The sequence below is a fragment of the Oryctolagus cuniculus genome, chromosome 12, assembly GCF_051225735.1.
Source record: "Oryctolagus cuniculus isolate XC-2025 breed Fujian yellow rabbit chromosome 12, ASM5122573v1, whole genome shotgun sequence".
Classification (NCBI taxonomy): domain Eukaryota; kingdom Metazoa; phylum Chordata; class Mammalia; order Lagomorpha; family Leporidae; genus Oryctolagus; species Oryctolagus cuniculus.
The window spans coordinates 97,480,820-97,495,708 of record NC_142878.1 but is presented as its reverse complement, the minus strand read 5'-3'; positions in this window follow the sequence as shown (position 1 = coordinate 97,495,708).

The following is a 14,889-nucleotide window of genomic DNA, read 5'->3' as shown; positions in this document are numbered from 1 at the left end:
CTGCAGAGCTGAGAGCTGGCCTGTGGCGGGGGACGAGGACCGCCTCTGGGGCCCACGTGCCCATAGCCACGCACGCACTGGCTTCCCTGGGCCGGCAGGCAGGGCCCGGGGCTCGACCACCTGCCGCGTTGGTGACCCTGCTGTGGTTTTCCTTCCCACCCCAGCGGGCCCGAACTCGAGCTGCCCCGGCTGGGGCAGTTCCCTGTCCCATGTGCAGCCATCGCGGGACCCCGTTGGCCGTGTCCTGCGGCCGGGCACGTGGCCGTGGCTTACCTCCAGGTCTGTGACAGCGCCTGGGGCCTCCGGCGGGAGGAATGCCACATCTTCCAGACCATAGACATGTTCGGTGAGTCCTCCCGGGGCACGGTGTCCCCGCTGAGCCACTGGGGCTCGTCCCTGGACAGCGCCAGTCTTCCTTCGCGGAGCCAGCCGCGAGGCTGAGTCCCGGGGCACAGGGCCGCCTGAAGCGGGGGGGCGGGTGGAGGGGGGGGGCTGGCACACAGGGCCCGGGTCTTGTGAGACCCCATGGGTGGTGGGTGTGAAGCATATCCACGTTCACTGCGGTGTCCGGGTCGGGCCTGCCTCTGGGGTGTGGGTCACACTGTTTGGCCCTGCCTGACACGCAGCCTGCCAGGTCCCGCGGGGCACGTGGTTGCGGCCCCAGAGGCTATTCCAGGGCAGGGCCAGCGCCAGCGCCCGCAAGCCTGCGCGCTTCAGGCTGGCTAGGAAGAGGGGGCCACGCCAGCAGCCTTCAGCCTGCTTCCTTCCCAACCCGCAGACAGCCCCTGAAAGCCGCAGCTCCCAGCTGTGGCAAGCAGACAAGTGGTCCCTGGCTTTCGCATCAGCTGGCGGAGCGCCGCGCGCCAGAGCGCTCTGGAACGCTCTGCGTGCCCTGGGTGTTCCGTGTGCCGGGGGGAGGCCTGAGTCGCCGGCCTCGACGCCTCTCCCAGCGACCACAGCATTCTGTCTGGGAAGCCCGGCAGTTGAGAGACCCAGGGGTCCTGTGGGTGTTGGGTGTCCCCCGCCCAGCGACTGGCAGAGCGGGCAGGGAGAGTCCGCTGTGCCGCCTACGCTGCCCTTGGAATTGTGTGGGTCGGGGTTAGATTTCTGCTGTCTGCAGCCCAGGGCGGAGATGGGCGCCCCGGGACACTGAGCTGGGGTCCGGTGCGTGTGAAGGCTTCCTTAGGGCCCTGCCACGTGAGGTGGGGCGGTTGAAGGGCGGTCCAGAGCCCCCATGGCAGGCGGGCGCCAGTCCAGGCCAGTGCCTGGAGACTCAGCGCCCTGCCTCCCGGCAAGCCTCGAGCCACCCAGACGACGGACCGTCCTTTAGGGGGTGTGGACGTCCTGGCCTGTGCGTGGGTAAGCCTAGTCCTCAGTGGGGCCTTCCCTGTCTCATTCGATTCGCAGTCGGCCCGACGGCTCTGGATCGGGAGCGGCCTTCCCTAGGTCCTGCCCTGCCCAGGTAGGTCTCCCGACCCCGTGAAGGCCCCGCCCCGGGGCTGGGATCCCGGGCAGACTTCCCCGCTATCCCGGGAGGCCCAGGGCTGGGCCGCGTGGTGCCCGCACACCCACTGCCCCCCTCGGCCCCGTGTGTCTATGGGCCCGGTGGCAGCATGGCCTCCAAGCGTGCGAGTGACACGGAGAGGGCTGTGGCCTGCCCCCACCCCTGGGGAGGCCGTCCCGGGATCCGTGCGGACCCAGTGGCCCCGTAGGACGTCCTGCAGTCCGGGTGGCTGTCCCGCTTTCCACGCGGAGGCTGACCGGAGTCTGGCCCGCAGTCACGACCCAACCACATCACTCAGCCTTCGCTGGGCGGCACGGGGACGGGTCCTCGGGGAATCCTGGGCCACTCCACAGAGGCTGCGGAGGCAGACTGTGGTGGGGGAGGGGTTCTGACGGTGGCCAGAGGGCTGTGCCACCTCGACAAGCCAGGTGCATTGGTGGTGCCAGGTGCGGCCTGGGCAGTCGATGCGTGCCGCAGAGCTCCTGCGAGGGTCCTGGAGTGCTTTGGGCGGGGTCAGAGCTCTGGGGTCCGAGTCCATTGTCTGCCCGGCCCCGGCCCGGCCGTGCCTGCGGCTCAGTCCGCGGCTCTCTCCAGCAACCCCTTCAGAGCTGAGAGCTGGCCTGTGGCGGGGGACGAGGACCGCCTCTGGGGCCCACGTGCCCATAGCCACGCAGGCACTGGCTTCCCTGGGCCGGCAGGCAGGGCCCGGGGCTCGACCACCTGCCGCGTTGGTGACCCTGCTGTGGTTTTCCTTCCCACCCCAGCGGGCCCGAACTCGAGCTGCCCCGGCTGGGGCAGTTCCCTGTCCCACGTGCAGCCATCGCGGGACCCCGTTGGCCGTGTCCTGCGGCCGGGCACGTGGCCGTGGCTTACTTCCAGGTCTGTGACAGTGCCTGGGGCCTCCGGCGGGAGGAATGCCACATCTTCCAGACCATAGACATGTTCGGTGAGTCCTCCCGGGGCAGGGTGTCCCCGCTGAGCCACTGGGGCTCATCCCTGGACAGCGCCAGTCTTCCTTCGCGGAGCCAGCCGCGAGGCTGAGTCCCGGGGCACAGGGCCGCCTGAAGCGGGGCGGGGGCGGGTGGAGCGGGGGGGCCGGCACACAGGGCCCGGGTCTTGTGAGACCCCATGGGTGGTGGGTGTGAAGCATATCCACGTTCACTGCGGTGTCCGGGTCGGGCCTGCCTCTGGGGTGTGGGTCACACTGTTTGGCCCTGCCTGACACGCAGCCTGCCAGGTCCCGCGGGGCACGTGGTTGCGGCCCCAGAGGCTATTCCAGGGCAGGGCCAGCGCCAGCGCCCGCAAGCCTGCGCGCTTCAGGCTGGCTAGGAAGAGGGGGCCACGCCAGCAGCCTTCAGCCTGCTTCCTTCCCAACCCGCAGACAGCCCCTGAAAGCCGCAGCTCCCAGCTGTGGCAAGCAGACAAGTGGTCCCTGGCTTTCGCATCAGCTGGCGGAGCGCCGCGCGCCAGAGCGCTCTGGAACGCTCTGCGTGCCCTGGGTGTTCCGTGTGCCGGGGGGAGGCCTGAGTCGCCGGCCTCGACGCCTCTCCCAGCGACCACAGCATTCTGTCTGGGAAGCCCGGCAGTTGAGAGACCCAGGGGTCCTGTGGGTGTTGGGTGTCCCCCGCCCAGCGACTGGCAGAGCGGGCAGGGAGAGTCCGCTGTGCCGCCTACGCTGCCCTTGGAATTGTGTGGGTCGGGGTTAGATTTCTGCTGTCTGCAGCCCAGGGCGGAGATGGGCGCCCCGGGACACTGAGCTGGGGTCCGGTGCGTGTGAAGGCTTCCTTAGGGCCCTGCCACGTGAGGTGGGGCGGTTGAAGGGCGGTCCAGAGCCCCCATGGCAGGCGGGCGCCAGTCCAGGCCAGTGCCTGGAGACTCAGCGCCCTGCCTCCCGGCAAGCCTCGAGCCACCCAGACGACGGACCGTCCTTTAGGGGGTGTGGACGTCCTGGCCTGTGCGTGGGTAAGCCTAGTCCTCAGTGGGGCCTTCCCTGTCTCATTCGATTCGCAGTCGGCCCGACGGCTCTGGATCGGGAGCGGCCTTCCCTAGGTCCTGCCCTGCCCAGGTAGGTCTCCCGACCCCGTGAAGGCCCCGCCCCAGGGCTGGGATCCCGGGCAGACTTCCCCGCTATCCCGGGAGGCCCAGGGCTGGGCCGCGTGGTGCCCGCACACCCACTGCCCCCCTCGGCCCCGTGTGTCTATGGGCCCGGTGGCAGCATGGCCTCCAAGCGTGCGAGTGACACGGAGAGGGCTGTGGCCTGCCCCCACCCCTGGGGAGGCCGTCCCGGGATCCGTGCGGACCCAGTGGCCCCGTAGGACGTCCTGCAGTCCGGGTGGCTGTCCCGCTTTCCACGCGGAGGCTGACCGGAGTCTGGCCCGCAGTCACGACCCAACCACATCACTCAGCCTTCGCTGGGCGGCACGGGGACGGGTCCTCGGGGAATCCTGGGCCACTCCACAGAGGCTGCGGAGGCAGACTGTGGTGGGGGAGGGGTTCTGATGGTGGCCAGAGGGCTGTGCCACCTCGACAAGCCAGGTGCATTGGTGGTGCCAGGTGCGGCCTGGGCAGTCGATGCGTGCCGCAGAGCTCCTGCGAGGGTCCTGGAGTGCTTTGGGCGGGGTCAGAGCTCTGGGGTCCGAGTCCATTGTCTGCCCGGCCCCGGCCCGGCCGTGCCTGCGGCTCAGTCCGCGGCTCTCTCCAGCAACCCCTTCAGAGCTGAGAGCTGGCCTGTGGCGGGGGACGAGGACCGCCTCTGGGGCCCACGTGCCCATAGCCACGCAGGCACTGGCTTCCCTGGGCCGGCAGGCAGGGCCCGGGGCTCGACCACCTGCCGCGTTGGTGACCCTGCTGTGGTTTTCCTTCCCACCCCAGCGGGCCCGAACTCGAGCTGCCCCGGCTGGGGCAGTTCCCTGTCCCACGTGCAGCCATCGCGGGACCCCGTTGGCCGTGTCCTGCGGCCGGGCACGTGGCCGTGGCTTACTTCCAGGTCTGTGACAGTGCCTGGGGCCTCCGGCGGGAGGAATGCCACATCTTCCAGACCATAGACATGTTCGGTGAGTCCTCCCGGGGCAGGGTGTCCCCGCTGAGCCACTGGGGCTCATCCCTGGACAGCGCCAGTCTTCCTTCGCGGAGCCAGCCGCGAGGCTGAGTCCCGGGGCACAGGGCCGCCTGAAGCGGGGCGGGGGCGGGTGGAGCGGGGGGGCCGGCACACAGGGCCCGGGTCTTGTGAGACCCCATGGGTGGTGGGTGTGAAGCATATCCACGTTCACTGCGGTGTCCGGGTCGGGCCTGCCTCTGGGGTGTGGGTCACACTGTTTGGCCCTGCCTGACACGCAGCCTGCCAGGTCCCGCGGGGCACGTGGTTGCGGCCCCAGAGGCTATTCCAGGGCAGGGCCAGCGCCAGCGCCCGCAAGCCTGCGCGCTTCAGGCTGGCTAGGAAGAGGGGGCCACGCCAGCAGCCTTCAGCCTGCTTCCTTCCCAACCCGCAGACAGCCCCTGAAAGCCGCAGCTCCCAGCTGTGGCAAGCAGACAAGTGGTCCCTGGCTTTCGCATCAGCTGGCGGAGCGCCGCGCGCCAGAGCGCTCTGGAACGCTCTGCGTGCCCTGGGTGTTCCGTGTGCCGGGGGGAGGCCTGAGTCGCCGGCCTCGACGCCTCTCCCAGCGACCACAGCATTCTGTCTGGGAAGCCCGGCAGTTGAGAGACCCAGGGGTCCTGTGGGTGTTGGGTGTCCCCCGCCCAGCGACTGGCAGAGCGGGCAGGGAGAGTCCGCTGTGCCGCCTACGCTGCCCTTGGAATTGTGTGGGTCGGGGTTAGATTTCTGCTGTCTGCAGCCCAGGGCGGAGATGGGCGCCCCGGGACACTGAGCTGGGGTCCGGTGCGTGTGAAGGCTTCCTTAGGGCCCTGCCACGTGAGGTGGGGCGGTTGAAGGGCGGTCCAGAGCCCCCATGGCAGGCGGGCGCCAGTCCAGGCCAGTGCCTGGAGACTCAGCGCCCTGCCTCCCGGCAAGCCTCGAGCCACCCAGACGACGGGCCGTCCTTTAGGGGGTGTGGACGTCCTGGCCTGTGCGTGGGTAAGCCTAGTCCTCAGTGGGGCCTTCCCTGTCTCATTCGATTCGCAGTCGGCCCGACGGCTCTGGATCGGGAGCGGCCTTCCCTAGGTCCTGCCCTGCCCAGGTAGGTCTCCCGACCCCGTGAAGGCCCCGCCCCGGGGCTGGGATCCCGGGCAGACTTCCCCGCTATCCCGGGAGGCCCAGGGCTGGGCCGCGTGGTGCCCGCACACCCACTGCCCCCCTCGGCCCCGTGTGTCTATGGGCCCGGTGGCAGCATGGCCTCCAAGCGTGCGAGTGACACGGAGAGGGCTGTGGCCTGCCCCCACCCCTGGGGAGGCCGTCCCGGGATCCGTGCGGACCCAGTGGCCCCGTAGGACGTCCTGCAGTCCGGGTGGCTGTCCCGCTTTCCACGCGGAGGCTGACCAGAGCCTGGCCCGCAGTCACGACCCAACCACATCACTCAGCCTTCGCTGGGCGGCACGGGGACGGGTCCTCGGGGAATCCTGGGCCACTCCACAGAGGCTGCGGAGGCAGACTGTGGTGGGGGAGGGGTTCTGACGGTGGCCAGAGGGCTGTGCCACCTCGACAAGCCAGGTGCATTGGTGGTGCCAGGTGCGGCCTGGGCAGTCGATGCGTGCCGCAGAGCTCCTGCGAGGGTCCTGGAGTGCTTTGGGCGGGGTCAGAGCTCTGGGGTCCGAGTCCATTGTCTGCCCGGCCCCGGCCCGGCCGTGCCTGCGGCTCAGTCCGCGGCTCTCTCCAGCAACCCCTTCAGAGCTGAGAGCTGGCCTGTGGCGGGGGACGAGGACCGCCTCTGGGGCCCACGTGCCCATAGCCACGCAGGCACTGGCTTCCCTGGGCCGGCAGGCAGGGCCCGGGGCTCGACCACCTGCCGCGTTGGTGACCCTGCTGTGGTTTTCCTTCCCACCCCAGCGGGCCCGAACTCGAGCTGCCCCAGCTGGGGCAGTTCCCTGTCCCACGTGCAGCCATCGCGGGACCCCGTTGGCCGTGTCCTGCGGCCGGGCACGTGGCCGTGGCTTACTTCCAGGTCTGTGACAGTGCCTGGGGCCTCCGGCGGGAGGAATGCCACATCTTCCAGACCATAGACATGTTCGGTGAGTCCTCCCGGGGCAGGGTGTCCCCGCTGAGCCACTGGGGCTCATCCCTGGACAGCGCCAGTCTTCCTTCGCGGAGCCAGCCGCGAGGCTGAGTCCCGGGGCACAGGGCCGCCTGAAGCGGGGCGGGGGCGGGTGGAGCGGGGGGGCCGGCACACAGGGCCCGGGTCTTGTGAGACCCCATGGGTGGTGGGTGTGAAGCATATCCACGTTCACTGCGGTGTCCGGGTCGGGCCTGCCTCTGGGGTGTGGGTCACACTGTTTGGCCCTGCCTGACACGCAGCCTGCCAGGTCCCGCGGGGCACGTGGTTGCGGCCCCAGAGGCTATTCCAGGGCAGGGCCAGCGCCAGCGCCCGCAAGCCTGCGCGCTTCAGGCTGGCTAGGAAGAGGGGGCCACGCCAGCAGCCTTCAGCCTGCTTCCTTCCCAACCCGCAGACAGCCCCTGAAAGCCGCAGCTCCCAGCTGTGGCAAGCAGACAAGTGGTCCCTGGCTTTCGCATCAGCTGGCGGAGCGCCGCGCGCCAGAGCGCTCTGGAACGCTCTGCGTGCCCTGGGTGTTCCGTGTGCCGGGGGGAGGCCTGAGTCGCCGGCCTCGACGCCTCTCCCAGCGACCACAGCATTCTGTCTGGGAAGCCCGGCAGTTGAGAGACCCAGGGGTCCTGTGGGTGTTGGGTGTCCCCCGCCCAGCGACTGGCAGAGCGGGCAGGGAGAGTCCGCTGTGCCGCCTACGCTGCCCTTGGAATTGTGTGGGTCGGGGTTAGATTTCTGCTGTCTGCAGCCCAGGGCGGAGATGGGCGCCCCGGGACACTGAGCTGGGGTCCGGTGCATGTGAAGGCTTCCTTAGGGCCCTGCCAGGAGAGGTGGGGCGGTTGAAGGGCGGTCCAGAGCCCCCATGGCAGGCGGGCGCCAGTCCAGGCCAGTGCCTGGAGACTCAGCGCCCTGCCTCCCGGCAAGCCTCGAGCCACCCAGACGACGGACCGTCCTTTAGGGGGTGTGGACGTCCTGGCCTGTGCGTGGGTAAGCCTAGTCCTCAGTGGGGCCTTCCCTGTCTCATTCGATTCGCAGTCGGCCCGACGGCTCTGGATCGGGAGCGGCCTTCCCTAGGTCCTGCCCTGCCCAGGTAGGTCTCCCGACCCCGTGAAGGCCCCGCCCCGGGGCTGGGATCCCGGGCAGACTTCCCCGCTATCCCGGGAGGCCCAGGGCTGGGCCGCGTGGTGCCCGCACACCCACTGCCCCCCTCGGCCCCGTGTGTCTATGGGCCCGGTGGCAGCATGGCCTCCAAGCGTGCGAGTGACACGGAGAGGGCTGTGGCCTGCCCCCACCCCTGGGGAGGCCGTCCCGGGATCCGTGCGGACCCAGTGGCCCCGTAGGACGTCCTGCAGTCCGGGTGGCTGTCCCGCTTTCCACGCGGAGGCTGACCGGAGCCTGGCCCGCAGTCACGACCCAACCACATCACTCAGCCTTCGCTGGGCGGCACGGGGACGGGTCCTCGGGGAATCCTGGGCCACTCCACAGAGGCTGCGGAGGCAGACTGTGGTGGGGGAGGGGTTCTGACGGTGGCCAGAGGGCTGTGCCACCTCGACAAGCCAGGTGCATTGGTGGTGCCAGGTGCGGCCTGGGCAGTCGATGCGTGCCGCAGAGCTCCTGCGAGGGTCCTGGAGTGCTTTGGGCGGGGTCAGAGCTCTGGGGTCCGAGTCCATTGTCTGCCCGGCCCCGGCCCGGCCGTGCCTGCGGCTCAGTCCGCGGCTCTCTCCAGCAACCCCTTCAGAGCTGAGAGCTGGCCTGTGGCGGGGGACGAGGACCGCCTCTGGGGCCCACGTGCCCATAGCCACGCAGGCACTGGCTTCCCTGGGCCGGCAGGCAGGGCCCGGGGCTCGACCACCTGCCGCGTTGGTGACCCTGCTGTGGTTTTCCTTCCCACCCCAGCGGGCCCGAACTCGAGCTGCCCCGGCTGGGGCAGTTCCCTGTCCCACGTGCAGCCATCGCGGGACCCCGTTGGCCGTGTCCTGCGGCCGGGCACGTGGCCGTGGCTTACTTCCAGGTCTGTGACAGTGCCTGGGGCCTCCGGCGGGAGGAATGCCACATCTTCCAGACCATAGACATGTTCGGTGAGTCCTCCCGGGGCAGGGTGTCCCCGCTGAGCCACTGGGGCTCATCCCTGGACAGCGCCAGTCTTCCTTCGCGGAGCCAGCCGCGAGGCTGAGTCCCGGGGCACAGGGCCGCCTGAAGCGGGGCGGGGGCGGGTGGAGCGGGGGGGCCGGCACACAGGGCCCGGGTCTTGTGAGACCCCATGGGTGGTGGGTGTGAAGCATATCCACGTTCACTGCGGTGTCCGGGTCGGGCCTGCCTCTGGGGTGTGGGTCACACTGTTTGGCCCTGCCTGACACGCAGCCTGCCAGGTCCCGCGGGGCACGTGGTTGCGGCCCCAGAGGCTATTCCAGGGCAGGGCCAGCGCCAGCGCCCGCAAGCCTGCGCGCTTCAGGCTGGCTAGGAAGAGGGGGCCACGCCAGCAGCCTTCAGCCTGCTTCCTTCCCAACCCGCAGACAGCCCCTGAAAGCCGCAGCTCCCAGCTGTGGCAAGCAGACAAGTGGTCCCTGGCTTTCGCATCAGCTGGCGGAGCGCCGCGCGCCAGAGCGCTCTGGAACGCTCTGCGTGCCCTGGGTGTTCCGTGTGCCGGGGGGAGGCCTGAGTCGCCGGCCTCGACGCCTCTCCCAGCGACCACAGCATTCTGTCTGGGAAGCCCGGCAGTTGAGAGACCCAGGGGTCCTGTGGGTGTTGGGTGTCCCCCGCCCAGCGACTGGCAGAGCGGGCAGGGAGAGTCCGCTGTGCCGCCTACGCTGCCCTTGGAATTGTGTGGGTCGGGGTTAGATTTCTGCTGTCTGCAGCCCAGGGCGGAGATGGGCGCCCCGGGACACTGAGCTGGGGTCCGGTGCGTGTGAAGGCTTCCTTAGGGCCCTGCCAGGAGAGGTGGGGCGGTTGAAGGGCGGTCCAGAGCCCCCATGGCAGGCGGGCGCCAGTCCAGGCCAGTGCCTGGAGACTCAGCGCCCTGCCTCCCGGCAAGCCTCGAGCCACCCAGACGACGGACCGTCCTTTAGGGGGTGTGGACGTCCTGGCCTGTGCGTGGGTAAGCCTAGTCCTCAGTGGGGCCTTCCCTGTCTCATTCGATTCGCAGTCGGCCCGACGGCTCTGGATCGGGAGCGGCCTTCCCTAGGTCCTGCCCTGCCCAGGTAGGTCTCCCGACCCCGTGAAGGCCCCGCCCCGGGGCTGGGATCCCGGGCAGACTTCCCCGCTATCCCGGGAGGCCCAGGGCTGGGCCGCGTGGTGCCCGCACACCCACTGCCCCCCTCGGCCCCGTGTGTCTATGGGCCCGGTGGCAGCATGGCCTCCAAGCGTGCGAGTGACACGGAGAGGGCTGTGGCCTGCCCCCACCCCTGGGGAGGCCGTCCCGGGATCCGTGCGGACCCAGTGGCCCCGTAGGACGTCCTGCAGTCCGGGTGGCTGTCCCGCTTTCCACGCGGAGGCTGACCGGAGTCTGGCCCGCAGTCACGACCCAACCACATCACTCAGCCTTCGCTGGGCGGCACGGGGACGGGTCCTCGGGGAATCCTGGGCCACTCCACAGAGGCTGCGGAGGCAGACTGTGGTGGGGGAGGGGTTCTGACGGTGGCCAGAGGGCTGTGCCACCTCGACAAGCCAGGTGCATTGGTGGTGCCAGGTGCGGCCTGGGCAGTCGATGCGTGCCGCAGAGCTCCTGCGAGGGTCCTGGAGTGCTTTGGGCGGGGTCAGAGCTCTGGGGTCCGAGTCCATTGTCTGCCCGGCCCCGGCCCGGCCGTGCCTGCGGCTCAGTCCGCGGCTCTCTCCAGCAACCCCTTCAGAGCTGAGAGCTGGCCTGTGGCGGGGGACGAGGACCGCCTCTGGGGCCCACGTGCCCATAGCCACGCAGGCACTGGCTTCCCTGGGCCGGCAGGCAGGGCCCGGGGCTCGACCACCTGCCGCGTTGGTGACCCTGCTGTGGTTTTCCTTCCCACCCCAGCGGGCCCGAACTCGAGCTGCCCCGGCTGGGGCAGTTCCCTGTCCCACGTGCAGCCATCGCGGGACCCCGTTGGCCGTGTCCTGCGGCCGGGCACGTGGCCGTGGCTTACTTCCAGGTCTGTGACAGTGCCTGGGGCCTCCGGCGGGAGGAATGCCACATCTTCCAGACCATAGACATGTTCGGTGAGTCCTCCCGGGGCAGGGTGTCCCCGCTGAGCCACTGGGGCTCATCCCTGGACAGCGCCAGTCTTCCTTCGCGGAGCCAGCCGCGAGGCTGAGTCCCGGGGCACAGGGCCGCCTGAAGCGGGGCGGGGGCGGGTGGAGCGGGGGGGCCGGCACACAGGGCCCGGGTCTTGTGAGACCCCATGGGTGGTGGGTGTGAAGCATATCCACGTTCACTGCGGTGTCCGGGTCGGGCCTGCCTCTGGGGTGTGGGTCACACTGTTTGGCCCTGCCTGACACGCAGCCTGCCAGGTCCCGCGGGGCACGTGGTTGCGGCCCCAGAGGCTATTCCAGGGCAGGGCCAGCGCCAGCGCCCGCAAGCCTGCGCGCTTCAGGCTGGCTAGGAAGAGGGGGCCACGCCAGCAGCCTTCAGCCTGCTTCCTTCCCAACCCGCAGACAGCCCCTGAAAGCCGCAGCTCCCAGCTGTGGCAAGCAGACAAGTGGTCCCTGGCTTTCGCATCAGCTGGCGGAGCGCCGCGCGCCAGAGCGCTCTGGAACGCTCTGCGTGCCCTGGGTGTTCCGTGTGCCGGGGGGAGGCCTGAGTCGCCGGCCTCGACGCCTCTCCCAGCGACCACAGCATTCTGTCTGGGAAGCCCGGCAGTTGAGAGACCCAGGGGTCCTGTGGGTGTTGGGTGTCCCCCGCCCAGCGACTGGCAGAGCGGGCAGGGAGAGTCCGCTGTGCCGCCTACGCTGCCCTTGGAATTGTGTGGGTCGGGGTTAGATTTCTGCTGTCTGCAGCCCAGGGCGGAGATGGGCGCCCCGGGACACTGAGCTGGGGTCCGGTGCGTGTGAAGGCTTCCTTAGGGCCCTGCCAGGAGAGGTGGGGCGGTTGAAGGGCGGTCCAGAGCCCCCATGGCAGGCGGGCGCCAGTCCAGGCCAGTGCCTGGAGACTCAGCGCCCTGCCTCCCGGCAAGCCTCGAGCCACCCAGACGACGGACCGTCCTTTAGGGGGTGTGGACGTCCTGGCCTGTGCGTGGGTAAGCCTAGTCCTCAGTGGGGCCTTCCCTGTCTCATTCGATTCGCAGTCGGCCCGACGGCTCTGGATCGGGAGCGGCCTTCCCTAGGTCCTGCCCTGCCCAGGTAGGTCTCCCGACCCCGTGAAGGCCCCGCCCCGGGGCTGGGATCCCGGGCAGACTTCCCCGCTATCCCGGGAGGCCCAGGGCTGGGCCGCGTGGTGCCCGCACACCCACTGCCCCCCTCGGCCCCGTGTGTCTATGGGCCCGGTGGCAGCATGGCCTCCAAGCGTGCGAGTGACACGGAGAGGGCTGTGGCCTGCCCCCACCCCTGGGGAGGCCGTCCCGGGATCCGTGCGGACCCAGTGGCCCCGTAGGACGTCCTGCAGTCCGGGTGGCTGTCCCGCTTTCCACGCGGAGGCTGACCGGAGCCTGGCCCGCAGTCACGACCCAACCACATCACTCAGCCTTCGCTGGGCGGCACGGGGACGGGTCCTCGGGGAATCCTGGGCCACTCCACAGAGGCTGCGGAGGCAGACTGTGGTGGGGGAGGGGTTCTGACGGTGGCCAGAGGGCTGTGCCACCTCGACAAGCCAGGTGCATTGGTGGTGCCAGGTGCGGCCTGGGCAGTCGATGCGTGCCGCAGAGCTCCTGCGAGGGTCCTGGAGTGCTTTGGGCGGGGTCAGAGCTCTGGGGTCCGAGTCCATTGTCTGCCCGGCCCCGGCCCGGCCGTGCCTGCGGCTCAGTCCGCGGCTCTCTCCAGCAACCCCTTCAGAGCTGAGAGCTGGCCTGTGGCGGGGGACGAGGACCGCCTCTGGGGCCCACGTGCCCATAGCCACGCAGGCACTGGCTTCCCTGGGCCGGCAGGCAGGGCCCGGGGCTCGACCACCTGCCGCGTTGGTGACCCTGCTGTGGTTTTCCTTCCCACCCCAGCGGGCCCGAACTCGAGCTGCCCCGGCTGGGGCAGTTCCCTGTCCCACGTGCAGCCATCGCGGGACCCCGTTGGCCGTGTCCTGCGGCCGGGCACGTGGCCGTGGCTTACTTCCAGGTCTGTGACAGTGCCTGGGGCCTCCGGCGGGAGGAATGCCACATCTTCCAGACCATAGACATGTTCGGTGAGTCCTCCCGGGGCAGGGTGTCCCCGCTGAGCCACTGGGGCTCATCCCTGGACAGCGCCAGTCTTCCTTCGCGGAGCCAGCCGCGAGGCTGAGTCCCGGGGCACAGGGCCGCCTGAAGCGGGGCGGGGGCGGGTGGAGCGGGGGGGCCGGCACACAGGGCCCGGGTCTTGTGAGACCCCATGGGTGGTGGGTGTGAAGCATATCCACGTTCACTGCGGTGTCCGGGTCGGGCCTGCCTCTGGGGTGTGGGTCACACTGTTTGGCCCTGCCTGACACGCAGCCTGCCAGGTCCCGCGGGGCACGTGGTTGCGGCCCCAGAGGCTATTCCAGGGCAGGGCCAGCGCCAGCGCCCGCAAGCCTGCGCGCTTCAGGCTGGCTAGGAAGAGGGGGCCACGCCAGCAGCCTTCAGCCTGCTTCCTTCCCAACCCGCAGACAGCCCCTGAAAGCCGCAGCTCCCAGCTGTGGCAAGCAGACAAGTGGTCCCTGGCTTTCGCATCAGCTGGCGGAGCGCCGCGCGCCAGAGCGCTCTGGAACGCTCTGCGTGCCCTGGGTGTTCCGTGTGCCGGGGGGAGGCCTGAGTCGCCGGCCTCGACGCCTCTCCCAGCGACCACAGCATTCTGTCTGGGAAGCCCGGCAGTTGAGAGACCCAGGGGTCCTGTGGGTGTTGGGTGTCCCCCGCCCAGCGACTGGCAGAGCGGGCAGGGAGAGTCCGCTGTGCCGCCTACGCTGCCCTTGGAATTGTGTGGGTCGGGGTTAGATTTCTGCTGTCTGCAGCCCAGGGCGGAGATGGGCGCCCCGGGACACTGAGCTGGGGTCCGGTGCGTGTGAAGGCTTCCTTAGGGCCCTGCCAGGAGAGGTGGGGCGGTTGAAGGGCGGTCCAGAGCCCCCATGGCAGGCGGGCGCCAGTCCAGGCCAGTGCCTGGAGACTCAGCGCCCTGCCTCCCGGCAAGCCTCGAGCCACCCAGACGACGGACCGTCCTTTAGGGGGTGTGGACGTCCTGGCCTGTGCGTGGGTAAGCCTAGTCCTCAGTGGGGCCTTCCCTGTCTCATTCGATTCGCAGTCGGCCCGACGGCTCTGGATCGGGAGCGGCCTTCCCTAGGTCCTGCCCTGCCCAGGTAGGTCTCCCGACCCCGTGAAGGCCCCGCCCCGGGGCTGGGATCCCGGGCAGACTTCCCCGCTATCCCGGGAGGCCCAGGGCTGGGCCGCGTGGTGCCCGCACACCCACTGCCCCCCTCGGCCCCGTGTGTCTATGGGCCCGGTGGCAGCATGGCCTCCAAGCGTGCGAGTGACACGGAGAGGGCTGTGGCCTGCCCCCACCCCTGGGGAGGCCGTCCCGGGATCCGTGCGGACCCAGTGGCCCCGTAGGACGTCCTGCAGTCCGGGTGGCTGTCCCGCTTTCCACGCGGAGGCTGACCGGAGTCTGGCCCGCAGTCACGACCCAACCACATCACTCAGCCTTCGCTGGGCGGCACGGGGACGGGTCCTCGGGGAATCCTGGGCCACTCCACAGAGGCTGCGGAGGCAGACTGTGGTGGGGGAGGGGTTCTGACGGTGGCCAGAGGGCTGTGCCACCTCGACAAGCCAGGTGCATTGGTGGTGCCAGGTGCGGCCTGGGCAGTCGATGCGTGCCGCAGAGCTCCTGCGAGGGTCCTGGAGTGCTTTGGGCGGGGTCAGAGCTCTGGGGTCCGAGTCCATTGTCTGCCCGGCCCCGGCCCGGCCGTGCCTGCGGCTCAGTCCGCGGCTCTCTCCAGCAACCCCTTCAGAGCTGAGAGCTGGCCTGTGGCGGGGGACGAGGACCGCCTCTGGGGCCCACGTGCCCATAGCCACGCAGGCACTGGCTTCCCTGGGCCGGCAGGCAGGGCCCGGGGCTCGACCACCTGCCGCGTTGGTGACCCTGCTG